Genomic DNA, 23,681 nt, shown 5'->3' on the forward strand with positions numbered 1-23,681 from the left:
AGAGTTAGTTCAGTACAAAATATGTTAACATTTGTTGGCCATTTCCCCTCTTTCTAGATGTGTTTTTAGAACAAATGCAAGGAAAGGCACACAAGAGAGTGAAACTCATTAAAAGTCTGAATTAACTAAATAAATTTGTTTTCTTCAGAAGGTCGTTGTTTTGATTTGTTGTCTTATTAGAAATGTAGAACAGGAACCCTGCAAAACTTGGAAAACTCTTCCCTGAAGTGCAAATAAGAAAAATGCCTCACATTTTAAATCTGGTTCTCGGTTGTGTTGAGCCAAAGCTGTACATTGGCTTCAGATCCTATATTGCTTGGACATCTGAATCAGAAACGTCTCTGCGTGACACAACTGTCCCAGGCAAAGGCCAGGCATTTTCCAGGAAAAGTCCTCAGTACTGTGTGTGTTTGGTAAGAGTGTTCTCAGCACTTCCCTACGATAAAATCACACTGTTTCTCCATGTGAGATGTGTACGTGCCAGGGTGGACATTTTTGTCACCCTCTTAACGCTCTATCCAGAGTTATCAGACCGAAGTTTTAATGTGGACTCCAGTCAGAATACAGGTCCGAGGCTTAATGTGACTGGTTACACTTTCATTTTTAGGCTTATTTGTTCTTATCATTTTACTTTGCCTCTGTTTTTTCCTCAATATTTGTGCAGAAAGGAAAAGTTGTCAGGTAAATGCAGCACTCAGAGAAACAACATGTACACAATATGAATTGTGCAGATTTTTTCTTTCTTGAAATAATGCCTTCTAATTAATCAGGCCTTGAAAATCTCAGAGTACTTTAAAGGCTTTGAAAAACATTTTCTTCCTATTTTCAATCTCATTAACTTGCTAGCTTGTTCTCACAGTGCCCACATAATGAAAGCAGAGAGAACAGAGTATTACTACCTGTCTGCACATGAGAAAGCTGAGGCCACAGAAGTAGCCTTGGTGCTCAGGGACACACACCAAGGCAGGGATAAAATCTACGAAAGAATTCTGGGTTCCTTCAGTGCTGTGAGCTCCGTTGTGAATATTGTGGTTGTGGCACTCTTTCCTTTGCCTTTAACTGAGCAGCTCCCCACCTTCAATGTCACGGCGTGGTTGGTCTAGCAGAAACCTGTGCACAGAGAGGATGAGTGGTCGCCCAGATCTGCCCAAACCCAGCAGCTAAAAACAGCATGGGCAAACCTTCTCTTTGCGCTTTGAATCTCACGTTTGGGGGGTCGCAATATTAGAAGATCTTAGAGGGCCACTCACCTTCTAGAATGACGGCTTCTCTTCTGCTGTGGAGTTTGTTGTTACCAGTCTCCAAGCCAGAACCCAGGCTTTGCCACGGACAAAGGGCACGAGAAAGGAATTCTGGGCCACTGCTTCGGAAATAAGTCAAATGCCAAATGCAGAATTATCAGGATAATTCAGGGCAAGGTGACATAAGCATGGAGAACACAAACAGGTCAGGGGAAGGTCGTTTGAGGCCTTGGAAAATGGTCCCAATGTCCAGTTTACTTAGCTAATGTATATACCGCCTTGGATATGTCCCCTTTTGCAGAGTCACTGCATGTCACTACATGTCTAGGTAAGGAGGTTACACTGAACGAAAGCTCTTAGAAATCTACCCCCTCAGACAACTTGAAGCTAAAAATCATTGAAGTCAAACAGATTGAAAGAAAATCCTAGTCATCTAAGGAACATTTCCATCAGAGACAAATCTCTTGAGCAGTGAATTTTTCATGCTGTTTTTCACTTGTAGGCACTTTGGGGCTGCAGAGGCCTCTACCAGTTACTCATCAGTGGTTTCCCAGCCCCTGAGAACTTCTGTTACTGAGAAGGGGGAAGGAAGGAAAAAGGTGGAAAGAGAGAACTGGATTATAAAATTGATTAGAACAAAAATGGGTGCAGTTTTCTACACAAATGAGTCAACTATCATATATAATAAGCACCACATTTTGTTATATTAAATTTTGTTGTTTATATTAAACTATTTTTATTATAGAAGTAAGTTTTTCTAATTATAGAAAAAATAGAAATTACATGTGAACAAAAAATAAAAACTATCCACAATCACATCACCAGATCTAACCCCTGTAAATTTATTGAATTTCTATCATATTTTCTCCTAGCATTTTCTTCTTTACATGCATGTGTATACATACATTTATGTGAAACAGAGATCATGATATACATGATTTGATAACTACTTTTATCACTTAACTATATAGCATAAATATCTTCTATGGAAATAAATATCTGCATAATTAATTTTAGTGGCTGCAAAACATCTAATTGCATGAATATAGCTAAATTTATTTAATCAACATTATTTTGGAAATAAAGATTGCATAGAAAGTTTTCATTATGATGGAAAAATATAGGATAAACACGCTTATACAAATGTCCTTACATACCAGTTTAATTATTTCCTTAATATAAATTCTTGAAACAAGTTTTCTGGGTCAAATAAGTGCATATTTTAAAGCACTCATTGATATAGACCACTTAAAAATAGTAAGCAAAGAAAGTGGAATAATTTTTCTTTAAAATCAACCTGATCAACAGAATATTATATTAGAGGAATAAATGAAAAACTATGTCAGAAAATATAAAGTATCTTAAAAAAATGATTTACAGTAACTTTTAAACTCCCATTTTAGTTCCAAATCTTGGCAGTTTAAGAATGAAAGAGAGAAAGGAAATATGGAAGAGATTCAGGGACAGAGAACAAAAATCTATATAAATGGAACAAGGGAAAGAGAAAGGGGTTCTCAGAGGGAGAAACACATACCACCAACTTAAGCTCTCAATCCTCTTACCTCTGTTTCCTCTATGCTTTTAGGCAAAAGTCTGGGTTCCCTGGTATCCCTAAATGGACTCAACTGTGAGTGTTGAGGCCCAAAACAAACAAACAAACACATGTTCACCCACCCACATCCCCTGCCATCTCACAGTGACACTCAGCAGGAGAGGACTTCCCTTGTTTCTTTCAAACTTTTTAGCAGAATTTTATTGAGTAAACTTTTTATTTCATTTTTCCAACAATATAGGAGAGGGGAACATAAAATATTTTCTAAAGTTTCTTAGAGTTATGAAGAGTGAAGTTTCAAAAATGTGTGATAAATTATGGTTATTTAAAAAAGAAATATTGCTCAGCATTCTAAGAAATTGAGGTCTGCAGAAAATCCTTGGTAAATAAAACCCAAAATCCTTTTGAAGGCTCCAGAATAATTACTACCTTGCATGCTAGTCTTTCTTAAGTTTGGTTAACTTTTAAGTAACCAATTCTTTATTACTTCCTCCTTACTGATTTTTGCCACAGACAGAAAAATTGAATACATGGTCAGATCAGCTGAGCTGCTTGACCCTTTAGTATGTTATCTGTGGCTTCTTGACATTCACTAGACAAATATGCATTTAGGACTTTTAACGTACATTTTTAACAAATGCTATGAAAAAAAAATAAACTGGATCATGGAACAGAGCTTGACTTCTGATGAATAGATAGGAAGCAGCACTGGGCACAGCTGGCGAGAAAGAAGCCAGCCAGCAAAGAAGAACTTTCCAGCCAAATGACAAAGGTTAGGCTACTACTATTGGGCTGGAAAAAACATTTGTTTAGTTTTTTCTGTAAAATAAAAGACACATTTTTCATTTTCACCAATAACTGTTTTGATTTGGATATTTTGAGTGTATCAGCTGTCTCCCGTGTGGTATAACGTTGATTGTCCTCAATTAATGTCTCGATTTGATCGGTATCAACTTTAATTGGTCTACCCGATCATGGAGCATTGTCCAGCAAGAAAGCCCCAGCATGAAACTTCACAAATCACTTTTGACACATTCGATAAGTCACAGCACATTCTCCATACACTGCACAAATCTTTTTTGGTGTTTCAGTTGTTTTTTTACCTTCCTTGAAATAATAAAGCAAAATATGCCAAAAATGTTGCTTATTTTCTTTCATCTTCAATATTAAAATGGCTACACAAAAATTCACCAATTTTGATTAGTTTTAAAAAATGCATGCTAATATGATAGTTGTCACAATACAATTGAACAAAATTGTTTCGAATGATTAAAGACAACTAAGCACTACTAGAGCCATTGTACAGAAAAAAATAAATGAACTTTTTGGCCAACCCAATACAAACAATAATATAAAAGTGGGTGTGGCTAATTTGCATTTGAATATGGACTCCATTGAACTCGAAAGAGATGTTCCCTATTCAAAATGGAGCCATATTTAGAGCCGGTCTTAATCCTTTCAGCTGCTATAATAGAATACCATAGACTAGGTGGCATATAAACAACAGAAATTATTTCTCACAGTTGTGGAGTCTGGGAAATCCAAGGTAAACACACTAGCAGATTTGGTGTTTGGTAAAGCCATTTTCTGGTTCATAGAAAGCGATGTTTTCACTGTGTCTTTACATGATAGACGGGAAGGGGCTCTCTGGGCCTTTTTATAAGGGTGTTAATCCCATTCATGAGGGCTCCATCCTCATGGCCTAATCACCTTCCAGAGGGCCCCACCTCCAAATACATTGGGGATTTGGTTTCAACATATGAATTTTAAGGAGTCACAAACATTTACTCTGCAGCAGAGTCTTTATAACTCCAGATAAGCTGCCATAAACAAACCTCTGATGAACTAAAAGCTAATTTTTTTAGTTTATTTCTGCTTTTAATATATCGCACTCAAATTAGCAATCAGTTCACAAATATTTTGTCGTAATGACCGAGTAAGCATATAGAGATTCTGCCCTGGACAATCTTAATTCAAATTAAAAAAAGAAAATGAACACTGGAGGAATTAAAATGCATTGAAAGATTAAACCAGGGGCATTAACTCCAAGTTCAATGGGAATTCATAGATCAGTTCAGAGAAGAGGAAGAGGTCTAAAGTGGGTGGTGGGACTTTATCCACTTCATCAGTAAACACTTGTTCAATGTTTCTACTTAAGCTAGGTACTGGGAAAGACTCTGAATAATTAAAATATGACTTCGTCTTTGAATGACTTGTTGCCTAATGGTGAGAGAGCCTGAAAATTAAATAAATACATAATTGCAATTCAGTGTCATAGTACAGATATGCACAAATTACTAAGGGAATAGAAGGTATTTACCAGAGAGGAAAACCAACTCCACAGCAGAGGAAATGAGAAGAAATGGCTTAAAGAATGAGGCAGGTCTTGTTTAGGGCTCTGGGTCTAAATGTTGTTGTTTAAAGTGAATCCTCAAATCACCCAAAAGGCACTGTATCTACATTTATAGTATCTATATATCCAGTGTCTACCCAACACAGTAAACCCAGCACAGCCAGATTTTCCTCCAGCTTTGGAACAGATTGTTACTTCTTCTTTGAGCACCAGATGAAGAGTTGGCTGGTTCTGTTGTATAAAAAACATTTATCTTTAAACACTAGGATTACACCCTCTGTGGTGAGACACTCACACCAGCGTCTGAGAGGCACAGGGAATCTGAGCAGACTGAGGAAGCAGTAGACTCAAGCCTCCTAGCTCACATTCATTCAGAAACATAAACTCATTAAGCAGAAGGCTCAGGCAATAGAGTCCTCTTCCTCCCTCTCTTTGTACAGTGTACTGTTGAATTCTCAAACTCATATATGATGTGGTTGCTCATCCTGTGAAGGTAAGGGAGAAGTATATTGTAGATAAAGGCACAAGATGTGGGAAGTCATGGAAGTGGAAGAGGATCTTGGCATGTTCAAAGAAAACCAAGAAATCCAGGATGGCTAGATTATTGGATAGGGCAGTGATTTTCAACTTTTTCATTTCATGGCATGTATAAACTAATTACTAAAATTCTACAGCACACCAAAAAATATATTATATATATTTGCTGATCTGACACAAAAAAATAGGTACAATTTTGATTGATTTATATATATATATTTTTTAAAGTAATTTCTTATCCTTTTTGCTCTAAAGTGTCTTTTTTAAAAAAATCAGGTGCCTATACTTGTATATAAGTATTTCTGGTACCAAGAATTAACTAATCAGATACAACCTTAGAAGACGTGACCAATAAGATACAACTCTATTGTATAACCTGTATACTTATGGTTCAAGACAGGGCATTCACATTGAATTGTATGAGAACCCCTGGGCTGTTCCAATTGAAACAGAACCCACAGGCCATTTAGTTAGGGGCCCGATTGCCCGCCACCAGAATTACAACTCTCAATACTAGAGTTTAGTGAAAAGAAAAAGAACTGTTTATTTAACAGTTAAATAGATTTAGGTTATTTGCGGATTTCTGCTGTTGAGTCTTATATTCTTTAAAAACCCACAAACACATAGTTCTGCCTCCCCCTACCAAACCAGACCAGCCTTAGAAAAGTCAGAAACACCGTTTCCCTACTTCCTAGGCACAGTTCAGCTTTACCAGTAGCTGCCAATCACTCAAATCTGATTGGGGAGGTCCATTCTGTGCTGTGGTGCCCTCCAGCTCTCAATGCAGAACCGCCTGGATTCTCAGCCTCCTTGTAAACTGCCTTCTTCCTGCAAACCTCATGGATCTCCTCTCCTCAAAACTGCATGGCGAGAGCTTCTTAAAGCAGCCTGGAGGCCCCCTCCTCCAAATCACATGGAGGGAGAGCGAGAGAGCGTGAGAGAGAGGATGAGAGACAGAGGAAGAGTGTGAGACCGTGAGAGAGCCAGAGAGAGCGTGAGACCTGAGCTAAAATATCCGCAGCTGCTTATATATCCCTGACTGCGTCCTCTGACGCAGTGGGTGTTGCAACCAGTTCTGACCATTCACGGAACCCTACACAGGCTCTGTAGGCTCCTTCCATACCATCCCACAGTTCAAGACTCCTCCCATCTTCTTGGGCCTTGGAAGTATCAAAGCCATTTTACATAACAAAGACACTAGCAACTAGCCCCAGTCATGCAAAGGCATCTTAAAAGCTGCTTCCTTTTCCCCATTCCCCAGCTGCAAACCCTGGGGTTTGTTTTTGGACACCCCTGTTTCTGTAACAGAATGGCTATTGTGTTAACTAGTGTCATTTTTTAATTTGACAGTCTTAGAGAAAAGAGGTCAATGCCCCTTACTAAAAAGTCAGCTAGTGCATATTTTAAACATTCTTGTAGCACACCTGTTGAAAATCTCTGGATCGGGTACAAAGAGATTGGTAAACTAAGGTCAGACAGTTGGTTGCATCATAGAAGACTTCGGATTCAACTGTGTAAGCCATGAGGAGACAGCTGGTATTTTTAAATTAGGAGGTGACAGGAGGGGCCTTATTTTTGGAAAGCACATTTTTGAAGCATTGTAAGGATGAGGTCAGCACATTTTTTTTTTCTGTAAAAGGCTAGATTATAAATATTTTAGGCTTTATGGGCCATACGGTCTCTGTCACAAAAGTGTAGCACAGAAGTAGCCATGGACAACCTGTGAACAAATGCACATGGTTGTGTTCCAATAAAATTTTATTTACAAAAACAAGGTGTGGGCTGGATTTGGCCTGAGGGGCCAGGGTTTGTTGAACTGGATGAGAAGATTGTAAAGTTATTGGTGGAGAGAGCAGTGAGTAAATGAGGTAATAGTCTAGGTCAGTGGTTTTCAAAGTGTGGTCTCTGGACCAGCAACATAAACATCACCTGGAAACTCCGGAGGTGGATCCCAACAATGTGAGTTTAACAAGTCCTCCAGGTGATTCTGATGCCTGCTAAAGCTTGAGAACCAAGTCTAGGACAATGCATTGCCCCATTTGGGTGGTGGCAATAGGGAAGATGAGTATGGGACAGATTTAAGGTGTTCTAGTAAGATGGGGTCTCGTTTTCTAACGTATTCATGTACAATGGACAGGACTGGGAGAGTGGGGAGATGGAAAGAGTATTTAAATTATCTTCGCCTGTTTTGTTCACTTCTCCTTTCCCAGTTACCAAAACACTGCACAGCATCTGATAAGTGCTCAAAACGTTGTTTTTGTTTACTATTATTAATTTATTTTTTCAGTTATGGTTGACTCAAAAGTATTTTTTGAGTAGATCAATGAGAGTCTTTCAAAGTGTACAGCTTAGGTGACGGAAGAGTTGCAGAATGCTATTAGCCAAGATAGAGAACACAATGTTATTGTGTTTGAACAGTTGCAAAGAAAGGGGGTAAAGAGACATTTATTGAGTTTACTATGAGCCAGCAGTGTTTAACATACATCATCTCATTTGTTCCTCAGAACAGTTTTTAAGGAGCTATTGTCATCACCCTTTTATTGATACAAAGGAAAACAATTAAGGTTCCAACAGGGATATAGAACAGGCAGTGAGTGACCGTGAAGCCCAGGCTCAAGCCACTTTTCAGAAAACAGTTCTGTTTTGAATTTTGGCCCAACTTTGCAGAATAGGAAAGCTCTGACTATAAAGTACTACAGAACTTGACTGCTTACAAAGCAGTTTCAGAGACAATTTCTTTTGAGGGAAACCACTTTATATCGCAGAAAAAGCAGGAAGTTCTAGGTTCAAATTCCAGCTTTGTCGCTCATGCTGTGCCTGCAGGTGGCCACAGCCTGGTCTGTAAAATGGAGGCAAATCAGATGAGATCTGTAAAGCACCTGGCTCTAAATGAGAGCCCAATAAATGGTGGTTCTTATTTTATACTACTTAATACAGCTTAGTGTCTAAGCTCTTTCTGTCAGGGTGATGATGGGGCACTTGGCCCTAAGAAGTCACCTGAAAGAAGTTCTCTCAGTTTAAGTCTTATAAGTACCTCTTAAGGAGTTTCACTGTTTTGCTTAAAGGACTTATCTCCTTCTTCAAGGTGTGTTGACATTTAAACAGGTTTTTCACTTGGGTGAGGCCCATTCCATTAAAAGGCTGGTTTTACCTCACATCTTTGCTCTTGGCTGCCATTCCAGAGTTTCAAGAAACATTCGTACTGGTTTTCTTTCTTTCAGCACTTTTTTTTTCCCTCTCAACCTTCAGCTTCTACACAATTTCCCTGTGTTCATTTGCTTACTTGTCAAGTCAAACAATGGGTGGGTTTGGGGATCAGAAAACTTGAGCTGAGGGAGGGAAAGGGTATTCTTGAAAGAACCATCTCCTTGTTTTAAAGGATTTACTCAATGCTAGGAAGACAGAAAAGAAATAGTCCAAAGAAAGCTGGATTTGCTAAAGAAGGAAAGCTAATCACCAATTCCTGCTTCGCCTCCTTTCTCTTTTTTTGTATTTAGTGGAGACTAGTGGGTAGTGGCTCTCCTCCACTTCCAGAATCTGAGAATATCACTTTTTCTACTTCCTGAAGGACAAGTTCTAAATAACACCAGTGACTTTATCCAGGGCAGATTGGTTTGTGACATTGGGTTTATCAGCATTTTTTGTACAAGAGAAACTTCTAGCTTTCTGGTGTGTTTTAGGTGATTCTAGAGAGCAAGAATTCTGCCTTGCAACATGCTAGTTAAACAGCAGTTTCCATTTCAAAGTAAAATCTTACTTGACCATCTTGCCTCCTTGGTTCCACTAGATTAGAAAATAAGCAGAGATAAACACAGCTTTAGTGGAGTTGGTTGTGCAGAAGAGAAGGAATAACTGGACCTTTTAAGATAAATGAAACTGACAAAGCGCATTCTGCAAAAAATAAACACAGCTATAGGGGAGTTATTCTGAATGCTGATATCTGCACATGATAGTTGAATCATTTTGAAGCAATAGGCTTTTCCCCAAGATTTGATATAAACTCTTTCCCCATCTCCCACCATTTAACAAAGCTTTTAGTCCTTCGATAAAAATCATGTTGTCAGGAATGACAGAACTAATTTGTGACTTTTTTCCAATCAATTTTGATGTAAAACAAGATTAAATGAATAGTTTTCTTTTTTTCCCCCCTCTACATGAAATAGAATGAATTGTACTGTTCACTGTGTCTTGTCACACAGACTGACTTGACATAAAACGCAGGATTTGATTACAAGATGCGGAGACAAATTATTAGAAATCCATTTTCCCTCAATACTTCCTGGATTCTTAAAAGATAACTGAAACTTTCTCTTTGTAGAATAATAGTCTAAAGTGATGACTTTTAGGATGACTTTAAGGTCTAGTCCAGGATTCTTAGGTGAGGTTGCAGGGTCTGCCCATTTTTACCCTGAATTTATTAACTGGTACTCTTCAAACCCAAGCCTCCCAGTTCATGTTTCTTCCACTCAGTGATGAATTGGAAGGAGGGGAAAAAAAGTGTGCAAGCAATCCTTATGGTGATTTGTACTCAGAGCAATTCACACATCCAGCCCTCTGCCGATTACACCCGTGTTGTAACTTCTGACACTTAAACAGGCAGTTTCTCACATGAACATATGTTGTTCTCTCCTTTTGAGGAAATTAATCCCAACCTCAAGCACACTAGCAGGCTGATTTGTTCTAATCCCTAGGTTTTATGGCAGGAAATTTGACTATAAGAAAATGAGGAAACTATAAGAAAACTGACTTAGTTTTCTATTTTCCTCAACAGCATCAAATCACTGCACCAAACTTTCCTTCAATGTCCTCAAGGAAGTCATCCTGAAATCCATGAAACAAATATTTCTCCATAGAGGTGTTTTGCATTGGTTTAATATTTGGCAGGAAAATGTGGTCAAAGAGACTGCATCATATTAAATGGAATTTATGTTTATTGACTACTTGTAGCACTACTTAATTGATTTATGTATGCTTCAGAGAGCTTTATGCTATGAAACAAAATATATCATTTATAGTTTATTAACTCCTGCATTTGGTAAAGGTTGGCATAAGGCCTGAGGTCAGGAACTTTCTCCTCCTGTTTATAGCACTGTTTCTAGTAGAAAATAATATTTGATGTACTTTATTTCCACTTGCAGTAAGTTTCCTAGGAATATAATCCACATATGAAGGGTGCATGAATTTCCCAAATGCTACTCACTGTCATATTCCCACTATGTTTCAATGAGGTTTTTCCATGTTCTTTTGTGACTTTGAGTTGAAATGATAAATGAGAGAAAATCGTAAAAAATAAAATTGTAGGACCTAAGATTTTTATTCTACTATAAAAAGAGAATTGGCAGGAGAAGCCTAAGACAAGATAGAAAGAATATTATAATAATTCTAAGATCTTGAAAACTATCTTAAGTATATCTGTACTATGTGTATGTGAAAAGTAATAAACATAATAGAAAGTGTTAATATAATTACTACTATTGCATAGGTAGATTACGTGGGTGCCAACATTAAGAACTAAAGCCTGGTCCTGGCCACTGTGGCTCAGTTGGTTGGACCTTCATCCCTGTACACCAAAAAATGTTGGAGGTTCGAATCCTGATCAGGGTGTGTATGGGAGGCAACTGACTGATATTTCTCTTTCACATCAACATTTCTCTCTCTCTCTCTCTCCCTCACTTCCTCTCTCTCTAAAATCAATAAACATATTAAAAAAAAAAAAAGAACTAGAGCCTGGTCTATGTCCACAAGGTGCCACAGAGAAGGAGTACCATTAGTTCTGAACCCTTTGCCCCAGCTCATTCCCGGTGCCTTGTCCCACCCTTCTGCCTGCCAATTTTGTCTCCCCAATTTTCCTTCCTGAACAAGCTTGGCAGGTCTTGTTTCTCATGCTCCCCCCAAAACACCAGGGCAATTGCACCCCAGTCCTGTGAGCAGGAACCAACAAATGAGCCATATGAGAAAATTTGGCACATCCGTTTAAAGATACAGGGGAAACTGAGGGCAGAGGTGGTGTTCTGTACTGGAATTTCTTTGAATTGTCACATCCAGTGTAACTTTGCTTTTGAAATATGTCAAGGACAATAACCATGAAATGTTATATTTTTGTTTGCATTCTAAGCACTAACTCATGTTCAGTTAATAACGTTAATGGAAGAGAACACTGCCTGAGTAATGCAAAATGGTAGCTGATGTAAACATTACTTAGATCTAGCTTTGAAGTGTGCTTTTGTTAAGACATATTTACATATGGGCAGATTTGATCTCAAAATTCAAACAAAATTAAATGGAGGCATAACCCAAGAGAGCTGGGAAGCTGTCTGCCTCCTGCTGAGGTCTGCTCCCTGAACTGCCCGGCAAAGACTGCTAATGCTCTGGACAGACGTAATCCAGCAACACAAACTTCTGCCTCCCCAATCTTTTGATAAAGAAGATTACTGATTCCTAGAGTAAAGAGCACATTATCTGATACATCTTTTATCAATTCTGCATTAATTTACATAGCAACAGAATATTCTGATTTTTTTTTTGGCATTAGGTTTTGTACTTATCAGAGCAAGTAATATTGCTATTGGATTTGGGGAGCAGAGAAAAGCTCTTTGACTGGGCACCAGTAGTGAGTTAAATTTTGCATAGTTATTTCCTCCATTTTGAGTGTGATTTCCCCTTCTTGCTTGATTGTGTGTAGGTTTGAATCCCTTCTGGAATAGCTTTCTGATACAGACTACTACGTTGTTCTCTGGGAAATTCTTAGGTTGTAGCTTCACATTCAAAATGCTTTGATAATGTTGACCAAATTGACACTGAGCCCTTGTCAGTTGAGTGGCTTTTTTCTGTGCCTGTGGTACCATCCCTCATCCTTGAAGCTTTCTCTGGGAAGCTTTCCTTGATACCCAGACAGGAAGCTCTCTCTTTTTCCTCTGATGTCCCATTCTCTTTTGTTTATATCATTCTTATACTATGTACTAAATTCATCTTTATTTTAATGTTACTTTTGAAACTCTCCTGTATTATAAAATCTTTGGAAATGTAAAATATATGTTTTATATTAATGTAAGCAATGATTCGGTGGAGGAATCAGTCAGAGCTCTGGATCAACCCTAATTTTCTCTCTGGAACCTTCTCTGAAAGGTTCATTCCAGCCCAAGCCTGCTCCTTAATTTATAATATTTATTCCAACCAAGAAATTTAGCCTTTGAATACAGTCATGCATCTCCGAATGATGGGGATACTTCCAAGAAATGCATTGTTAGGTGATTTTGTCATCATGTGAGCACCATAGAGTACACTTACACAAACCTGGATGGAGTCACCCACTACACACCTAGTATAGGTGTATAGTATAGTATAGCCCACTGCTCCTAGGCTACAAGCCTATACAGCATGTTACTGTACAAAACATCATGAGATTAAATCAACCACAAAAGAATGTGATGCAATCGAGAGAAGTGGTAAACACGAGATGTATGAGGCCACTGCCAGCACAACAGGGCATGCTGTTTTATAGTGTTTGTTTTTTAAGTTTAAAGCATACACTCTAATATAATGATAAAAAGTACAGTAAATACATAAACCAATAGCATAGTCATTTATTATCATTATCAACTATTATGTATTATACGTAATTGTATGTGTTATACTTCTATATGACGAGCAAGGTGACAGGTTTGTTTATACCAGCATCACCACAAACACGTGAGTAATGCATTGTGTTACAACCTCACCTCAGCTACAAAGTCACCTCAGCTACAAAGTCACTGTGGCTATGGCATCACTAGGTGACAGGAATTTTTCAGCTCCATCATAATCTTTTTAAAAAAGACTTTTTAAATTTATTTTTATAGAGAGGAAGGGAGGGAGAAAGAGAGGGAGAGAAACATCAATGTGTGGTTGCCTCTCTCACACCCCCAACTGGGGACCTGAACCACAACCCAGGCATGTGTCCGGCCTGGGAATCAAACTGGTGAGCCTTTGATTCAAAGGCCTGCACTCAACCCACGGAACCACACCAGCCAGGGCTCCATCATAATCTTATGGGACGACCATCACATATGTGGTCCATCATTGACTGCAGTGTTGATAAGTGGGACGTGACTATATACTTTCATGTTAGTCTCTAATTATTTTGTAACATTTTTAAACCATAAAAATTTTATAAACTTCTTGAGAGAAAGGACTATAAATAAGATAAATGAGACTGTACCTATGAAAGCTCTAAAAAAGTGTGATACAAATGTAAAGGCAGCTGTGTTTCTTGCTTTTTCTTAGTGCTTGCCACAAAACCTGACCCACAGACAGAATTCATCATCTACTTGTTATGGGACTAACTGCAAATATTCATAGAAGGAAAGTTCCTGCTCAGGCTAGGCTTTTCAGATCAACTTTTCTCTTTTTCATTTTTCAATAACGTGGGAAGAGAACATTGTTAAAAACCCAGAAAAATCACCATGGAATCAGAACATCCAATGATTTGTGAGGTCAACTAGGATGGCGAAGAAAACTGACCCTTACACTCTACAGCATGAGTGTTCAGGTCCCATCCACAGAGAGCATGTGAAGATGGCACATTTATTCCCAGTCATGCTGTGAGCCAATGGGACCCATGTCTGCGTCACCTGATAGAAATGATCACTACAGCTGAAAAAACAAATCAGGTAGTAATCAATTGGTGATGATCTCATTCACCTGTCTCCTAATGTAATCTAGGCTCTCTGAGAACCAAGGTCCTATATTAGTCAAGCCAAGGTCTTTTTTTTTCAGTGAAAAGATGTTAACTGAGCACATACTATGTGCCAGACCAATTTTAGAATGGAGGATAAATGCACAAGATGAACAAAATTGCTTGCCTCGTGAAGATTATATGCTGGTAACTGAGAGAGATAATAAATTATAAAGAGAAGTGTATCTAATATAAATTCAGAGACTGAAAATTGCTATGAAGAAAAATAACGGAGGTCAAGGGTATTGAGAATGACAAGGGACAGGCGACCTAATCTGGAAAACACAGTACAGGAAGGCCTCTCTGAGGAGGCAACATTAAACAGACACCTGAGGCATATGACTCTACAAGGCAGTAGCCAAAGCACAGTAGCCTAATACAAGTGAGGAGGCCTGTGTTGCTAGAGTTGGGTGAGAGAGAGGGACGGTGGTACGTGGGATCTAGATCTTGTGGGGTCTTGTAATTCAGCTGTATGCTGAATCCTGGAAAGTTCGTGGAGGCTGTGGAACAGAAAAGTAACATGAGTCAGGCTACCTTTATAAAAGACCACTCTGATATCTGTTGGGGGAAGACAGCCTACTGGTGACAAGACTAGAAAGGTAGAGACCAGTCTGGGGATGATTGCTATGGTTCAGGCAAGTGATAATGATGGTCTGGGCTAAGGCAGAAATGGTGAAAGTGGTGAGAAGTGGCAGGATTCAGAATATATTTGAAGATCATGCTATAGGACTTGTTAATGGATTGGATGAGGCATGTAGAAGAAACAGGAATCTGACCTTCCCCATCACTGATAGATATCAGAAAATAGCTACTAAAGTTTAGCTGCATAAGGATATGTTCACCAGAATATGCTACACCAATTCTAAGGTGAAAGATTTGAAGTTTGTCAAATAACTACTTAACTTTAAAGCAACCAATTAGTGACTGATGTAACCATCAGTTGCCAAATAAATGCTTGAATTGAAGTTCTCTCAACAATTTTTCTGCGCGTGTGTCTTTTTGCTTATCTATATATACAACCAATATTGCCAAGGACATAATTACATCTGAAGAACACTAGGTCAGAAGTCCAAGGGTACTGGTTTTTACAGTCCAGTAATGGTACTTTGGATGAAAAAAACCCATGCAACTCTCTAGAGATTCCCGAGTATCTCACTAAGTAGCTGTAACTTTTCATTTTTACCCAAAATTTGCTGTCATTATAAAACACAGCAATTGTGTGAAGATAATATCATCCCAGAATAGCAGTGGCATATCACCTCATTAATGACTGCTTTACTTAGACCAGTACAGACCGCAGAAAAGCACCCAGAATATAAAATCATAAGTAAATTGCAGTTGGGCAAGAGCACCAAGCATAACATAACACTCAATAAATCTGAAGAAAATATTCATAATAGCAAATAGCACACATCGACCCAGGTGTTAAAACTGAGAGTGAGGAGATTCCAGAGCCTTGGAAGAAACAAAGCAGTCAGTCCTCAAATGTGCAGGCATTTATATATATTTTGTAAAAATCAAAAGCTTATATCCACCTGGTTTTTCAATGCAATTCTTTCAAATAAATCAAGTTACTCAACAGTAACAACATTTAATATTTAAGATGTTGAAGAACCTTTACAAGTTATTCCATGAAAGATACTAATGTGGGAATGTCTAGCTTTTTGTTTGTTTGTTTGTTTGTTTTTATAGATGAAGGATGAAGAACCTGAGGCAGAGAGCCGGCTAATGTCCTGTCTGTGGTAACTGAGCAAGTTGGTGACAAAGTAAGGAGAACACAGGAGGAGCCGAACAATGCTGTGTGGGTGAGAGGCAAAATGAGAACTTAGTTCACATTACTAATTGACTCATGCATTGAATTATTCAGCTACATTGCTCCCTTTGGCATAACTTGGATAGATTTTCTTTTTTTCCTATTTCAACAACAGAAGTAGAAATATTTTTATCCTAATAGATATGTAATGGACATAATCAAAGTAACACTAAAAAAACCAGTTAGGATGAAAAATGAAAGATAACTTCATTTTAGTGTTAAGAAAAAGAATATTTAGAATGGTAATTTCAAAGATAATTATTAATATGCAATCAAGTACATGAAATTTGGTATAATATAATTGTGACTAATATTGAATTTCATTGAACTTTTATAAATGATGCTTTCAGGAGTCAAAAAAGGGCAAACTATATATACTAATACAGACCTAGAAGAAGAACTATTCCCAAGGAACGAGATAACTAGAAAATTATAAAAATATCCTTAATTAAAACTTAATGTATTTTAAGCAGGACTGTTGTCAGGGATATTGGCATATTAACATGACTTTTAAATATTCAGAGCAATCTGTTAATAAAATAATCAGCCAGAAAGAACTTTCTTAATAATTGTAAAAAGACAAAACAAAACCCCCACAGTATACAAACCCTCAAGATCAAAGACTGGCTGAAATGACAACTTTATACTAAGCTCTCAAGGTCAACAAACAGTCAAATCTGGCTGACAAATGACCAAAAATATAGATAGCAGACTTTATCATAGTAGATTAAGGCTTTCTAAAATACATATATTGTTCATGCTGCTGATTTATGGTGAAGCAATGAAAAAGTTACCTGTGTGCACTAGCTAAAGTTTGAACAATTTTGACCTAAAGCATGTAATAAATGCTCTGTCTGTCTGTTGCCAAAAAGCCCAGTCAGTTCAGAGAGAGTTTGCCTACATAATGCCAGACATCTGTGCAAAAGCTGCAAATTTTGGTCAAAGATTTTAATGTTTCATCGACATGGTGCCAAACATCTGGGTATTTGAAAATATCTAGGTAATTGACTGGCTTTTTACTTTTCATCCAGATGTTTGGCATCAGAATTAAATACCATCTTACTATTTAAGTGTGTTTGTGATGGGAAAGTGCTCACAATATACTCTTAATATTAAAAAAAAAAGAAGAAGTTTAAACCTGGGATACAATGTGATCCCAGTTTTGAAAACAGAAATTGTATATATGCCCAGAGAAAAGAACTCAGAGGGAAATATACTGAAATGTTTACAGTGATAACTCATTCTCTGGGTGGCAGGGCTATTGCTGATCTTTATTTTACTTGTAGTTTTTAAAACTTTTTCTAATGTTCTTCAGTAAAACACGTATTGTTTTTATAACCAGAAAAGCATTTTTATTGTGCGATTAGGTGGTGTCAGTTAATTTGGAAACTAAAAGAGTTTAGGTTATTACTTGGCATCGTGTACATACAATTGGAGCTGTGAACCTACTAGTAACTTACTCTGGTTTCAGAAAAGCAAATTGAGTTAGCAAAGCTCTGAAAGCTCTAGGAATCTAATTCCTGCTATGCATATGTGACTGGAAACAATGGGCCTGACTAGTTTTTTCTTACTGAATGGACTGGAACTTTTATTTTGCATGCTTCCCAATCTATTTACATACACACAAGCTCAGAACGCCAGATGCTGTTTTCAGCAGTGCCCAGTGCTTGGCTGGTGCATTAAGAAGCCTGATCCCAACAATGTTCTTCTAAAGGCCACCACTTCCTGCTGCCTTACGCCTCTGACATTCTCTGTCCTCTCTAGGGCTGACAAATTAAATTTAGCTATTATTCATTTTCTTCCTTTTGATTAAGTTCCTCCAAGGTTAGATATGTGGAATGTTAGTGTCTTCAAGATATCTAGTCCAAATCCCCCATTTTGTAGGTGAAGAGACAGAGGTCCAGGGAGGTTAAGCACCAGGCCTGTGATGGCATGTTCAAGTGTATCTCCAGCATTTTTTACTATGTAACTGCTGCAATGCTATTCTGCTCCCTAAATTTCTTTATCTCCAAAACAGAATAAATATTTGTGTGGAAGTGCTTTGGGATATCTGAGATAGACACTAAATATAAATATCAAGTATTATTTTGGCAATGCTTTTTCTGTATTTTATAAACGCTTAGAAAAAGTAGATATAATCCAGATAGGCTCTCAGATAAAATCCTAATAAAAATATCAGTCGCGAAAGCATCAGAATCTTAGTTGTTCTGAAATTATTTAAAAGCAAGTGTTCCTGAGATGACCTAAACAGTTCCAAATTAAATAAAGAGTAACTGGTAAAGTTTTCTGGAAACTTTTGAAATGGGAAATTTGAGATGTCTTTTAAAAGTAACAAAAAGAATGAAGGACTGTTGTGTGATTTTTTTTTTTTTTTTTTTTAGCCTTGTAGAGAGCAAAGCAGCCATAATTCACTGATGACTCACATATACTCTTCAGTTGTTTTTGGTCTTAAAAAAACTGTTCAATAAACAACACAAAATAAAAAAGCAAACATTATACTCTTTAAAGTTCTTCCTGTAGTTCAAGATCAGCAGGTAAACATATCTGAAAGAAAATGTTTTCCTCTTTCTGAACATATTTAAAGCTATATAACTTAAAAAATATGAGTTGGTGCCCTGGCTGGGTGGCTCAGTTGGTTAAAGCATCGTCCTATATACCGAAACTTTGTGGGTTCGATCCCTGATTGGGGCGCATATGGGAGGCAACCAATTGATGTTTCTCTCTCTCTCTCTCAAATCAATAAACATATCTGTGGTTGAGGATTAAAAATAATAATAATGATAAATATGAGTTGGTGAAACGTCTTTCCCTCCTATTCCCTGTGCAACAAGAGAGAAGAAAGAACAAAAATAATAATTTCTAGGCACTGAGCCCTACAGTTATATGCAATCTGCTCAACTCAGTTCTCCACAGGCAGACCCTTGAAACACCTCCACATTATAAAGAATGTCACAAACACATGCTTAGCTGGTTCTGGAAACACTCTTAACTCCTAAGACTTCCAAGTTTTTTTTTAAAGTTATTTATTTGCTTAAGACATGTAAAATATGAAAAGAACAAGAAGTTAACCTGTAAATACTTTGTCTTTTCTATACATTTAAGGTTCTTTCCAAAGAAATCTTTTCATGAACCAGGGCTTGGGGCCATAAAGTTACTAGTATGCAGGCTCATTATTGCTCGTATATATGTGGTATTTATGTTTTCAAAGCATTTCACCATCATTAACTTCATGTCAGCTAAGCAGGATATTGGCCTTGATGGAAAAATGATCTAATCCAGTACGGAAAATTCTGTTCCTAAAAGCCACACCTGAAACAGGAAAATTTCCCATTTCTTTGTCTGTGCCAGAACATTCTCAGTATGGAGGTCTCACAGAGTAGTTCCTAAAATCTTTGCAAAGTAAGGTCAGCACGGGAATTTTATCTCATGATAAATTATTTTTGTTGTTATTGCTGTTTGGGGAATTTCTGTTTGTCAGTAGGCAGTGATGGTAGTGGTTTTTTGTTTTTTTGTTTTTCTCCTGATAAGTTTTGTTTGTTTTGTTTTGTTGTAGATTGGTTTGGTTTTTCAGAAAGGAAAACAAAAGGTAGGATTAAGTGAAGTAATTGTTAAACTGAAAAGTGGAGTCTGCCAACATTCAGAGATAATTTAACTGATAGTCTAGTACTACCTTTGAGATAGAACAAAAGGTTTTCAGGGGTGAGGGGGTGAGGGGATTAGGGACTCTAAAAACACCCCAGAAAAAGGTCAAACAACCCAGCTATCCATTATAAGGAAAGTTTACAGTCAGATTTTGAGGAAGGGAGCAGTTTAGTTCTTTGCACAATTGCTAGTTTTGCATCCTGCCACTCACTCTCTTCTCCAGAACAGTTCAGAGCTGCTGAGCTGTCATGAGCATGACGTGATTCCTATGAATTGACTGTGTTCCAAAACCTCATTATTGGAAAACTTTTCTATTTGATGCTAAATATAGGGTATTATATAAACACAATGTATTATAGGTCAGATCCTGTTACCACAAATGCTAAGAGGCTAACCAATTTGGAGTTAGGAAGGAGATTGTATTCAAATTTTCACAGTATGCATCAAATGTGATAACAATTATAGAAAACAAAACTATTTTCAAGTCCCAGTCAATGGGCCACATATTTCAATTATCAGTGGAAAATTTCTAAGAGTTCTTCAAAATGATTGTTACCTTAAATGAAACATGACTGTTCTCAATCTTTTTCATCCCACAGTGATCTCATCCTCACTGATATACTCATTCCTATACCACTCATTTAGGACTTAATCATATATTGCTTTGTGACATCCTCATGAGTTGTTTAAAGCATAACATTATCTAGCATTTTCTATGTATTTATTTTTATGTACCTCTATTTGACTCTTCAATTTAATTGTAATGCCTTTGAGGGCAAATAGCCAAGGTTTACTCCTGTGTGTACTTGAGATTGCTAAATCTAGAGAAGGTCCTTAATGAAAGGGAGGGTGAAAGACACAGAAGAAAGGAGTGAGGAGATTAGAGGCAGAACAGAACCCCTGAGAGGTTTCACTGAGATTTCAGGGGATTTTATTGAATAAGGGAACCTTTCACTCAGCGTCTGATTTAAAATAAGGACGAGAAGAGACTCAGTATAGCCTTTTACTTATGACCAGGCTAGGCTTATAAACTGGTAGCTCTCAAATTCATTGCCCCAAAGCAGGAGTGTGAGTTTATCTTTTAAGCATTAGAACGAGGTTAATACATATTCTATTTTTGTGTAAAATGGATTATTTTCATCTCCAGTACACAGTGGAAGAAGGAGGCAACTTCTTTCCTTGATGATTTATGAAGAGCCTAGGGAACCCCCTGAGAGCTGGAGGATCTTCCTTGCTGTTGTCTACCTGCTGCTGACCCCGGCATTGGGCCTATTTGAATGGGGCAAAAACCCACTAGTACTCATGTTCTGGCTCCTATTGCTCCTGTTATAGAATGAGTGCTGAATAAATGAAGTTGTGTACGAATAAATGAATTGGTGGATCATAACCAATAGGGCACTGCACTTGGGATCAGAAGCCAGGTTTGAATCCCGACTTCCTCCAAACAGCTAAGTGACTTTGAGCAGATCATATAACCCCTACTTTTGTCTTTCTTTTTTGGGCGTGTGAGGTGGGGTGGGGTATTTCTTAACACAAACGTTTCATCAGAAGCACTGTGCCATGCTTAGCATTTAAGTTCTCAAGTCCCTAGCCCTCTGCAGAATTAAAATTCAGCTAATAAGCCATTTGGAAGTTCTAAGTTAAAAATGTGTTAGGTAGGGGGACTTCTACACTAAGGAATATTAACCCTTACTCTTCAAGAGAATCTTTGAATTTCACACTAACCTTTATCCTGAATAATATCAGATTGAAAATACAAAACCAAACCTTTGCTCCTATAATGTTAATTATATAACTCTTAGAGAATTGAGCCTGAAACAAAGATGTTTACTCTAGTCTTGAGTATGCACCTAGGAATGGAATATCTGGGTCACACGGGAACTCGTGTTTGATTTTTTTGAGGTATCCTCACAGTGTTTTCTACAGTGGCGGATTCATTTCACTCTCCCACTGGCAACTCACAAGGGTACCAGTTTCTCTCACCAAAACTTATTTTTCTCCTTTAAATGCTTATAGTCATTCTCGTGAGTGTGACATGGTATCTTATTGTGGTTTTAATTAGCACTTCCCTGATAATTAGTGGTGCTGAGCACCTTTTTCTGTGTTTATTGGCTATTTGTATGTCTTTGGAGAAAAGTCTATTCAAGTTCTATGCCCAATTTTTAAATTGAGTTATTTATCTTTCTGTTGTTAAATTGTAAGAGTTACTTATATGTTATAGATACTAGACTAGCATATAAATGGCAAATATTTTCTTCAAGAGACATTTAAAAGTGAAGAAAGAGAGATATTAATACTTAACCAGATAATACAGGCATAAACTGAGACTGTTCCAGGCAGAATAAAGCATATGGTCAAGCAACCTATAGAGGATCTTAATCCAGAAGTCTGAAAAATAAATGTTATGTTAATTTTAATGGGACAATGAATCCACCCAAATAATCAAATATAGTTAAGCGAAGTAAGTACACTCCCTGTCCTACATATAGTGCTAGGTAGTGTGGAAAGAAATCTAAAGGAATATAAACAAATTTCATGAGCCTATAAGAAATGTAAGGTCAAGATGAAAGGACAGAAAATACACACACATAAATAATAAAGTGCGATGGTGGTTTAGAAGAAGAAATTAGTGCTGCAGAACTAGGACAAGTTTCAGCCTTAAAAGGATAGATAGCACTGAAATAAAAATAAATTTTATTTTAAAAAAGATGTGAGCCCTGACCAGTGTGGCTCAACTGGGTGTTGTCCCACAAAGCAAAAGGTCATGGGTTCGATTCCTGGTCAGGACACATACCTGGGTTGTGGGCCCGGTCCCCGGTTGAGATGCATGCAATAGGTAACCGATCGATGTTTCTCTCCCTCTCTTTCTTCCTGCCTTCCCCTCTCTCTAAAAGTAAGTAAATAAAAATCTTTACAAAAATTATGTGAGTTACCAAGGACTGTAGTCTATAAGATATATGCTAAAAAGACCAAAATGCATGTTTTATGGTGAGGGGAAGAACTGAAAATAGGGGATGTATTACACACTATAGTTTTGTTCTCTCCTTCCTAACTGCAAATACTATTGCCCCATTAGAACAAGGAGAAAGGGCTCTAAAAATGACAAAAGTTTATATTATTCAACAGTTGTGGTTCAGGTCTAATAAGATGCTGCCTTTAATCAACAACACTTAAAAAAAAAAAGAAGTAGGAAAAGAAGACTGGATTACAGGTAACATGAGGAGATATTTTTTACCCCTCAAAATGTATTAGGATCTACTACTTCTATAATAGAAACTGTAAGTAAAGTTACTTTGCGGGGGGAGCAAAATTTGAAGAAAAATAGCAGCCATTTAGAGCACATTGACTCAATGTTGTTTCCACTTCGTTGCATTTTATATACCACCCCAACTGGAAATTAGCTATGGTTCATACTTGCCTAATAGCCCTTAAGACTCTAGATGTGAGAATTTCCAAGTTCTAATAAGCTGAGTTCAGTTGGTGGAGAGCCCTAGGTGGAGACTGCAGCGGGAAGGGGTGTGAGATCCGGATATCGGTTCTCCTAACTCCTGTCTTCAGGTCCTTTGCTTCTTCTAACTCTCTCTCTCTCTCTCTCTCTCTCTCTCTCTCTCTCTCTCTGGCTGGGTTCCTTTGTCCCCTCCCCCACCTCCTCCCTTCAGAACCTGAGGGGGTAATAGTTGTGCTGATGTTGACTGGGGTTTCTGCACATTCCCTCCTTACCCACACCTTTGAAATTAATCCCTTTTGTAAATAAACTCCCATTGGATTATCCTAATTCAAATGTGCCATCTGTTTACCCTTGGGACCCTAACTGATACAGTCCCTCATAG

This window comes from Furipterus horrens, unplaced genomic scaffold (genome assembly GCF_987537825.1).
Source record: "Furipterus horrens unplaced genomic scaffold, mFurHor1.1.pri manual_scaffold_7, whole genome shotgun sequence".
Lineage (NCBI taxonomy): Eukaryota > Metazoa > Chordata > Mammalia > Chiroptera > Furipteridae > Furipterus > Furipterus horrens.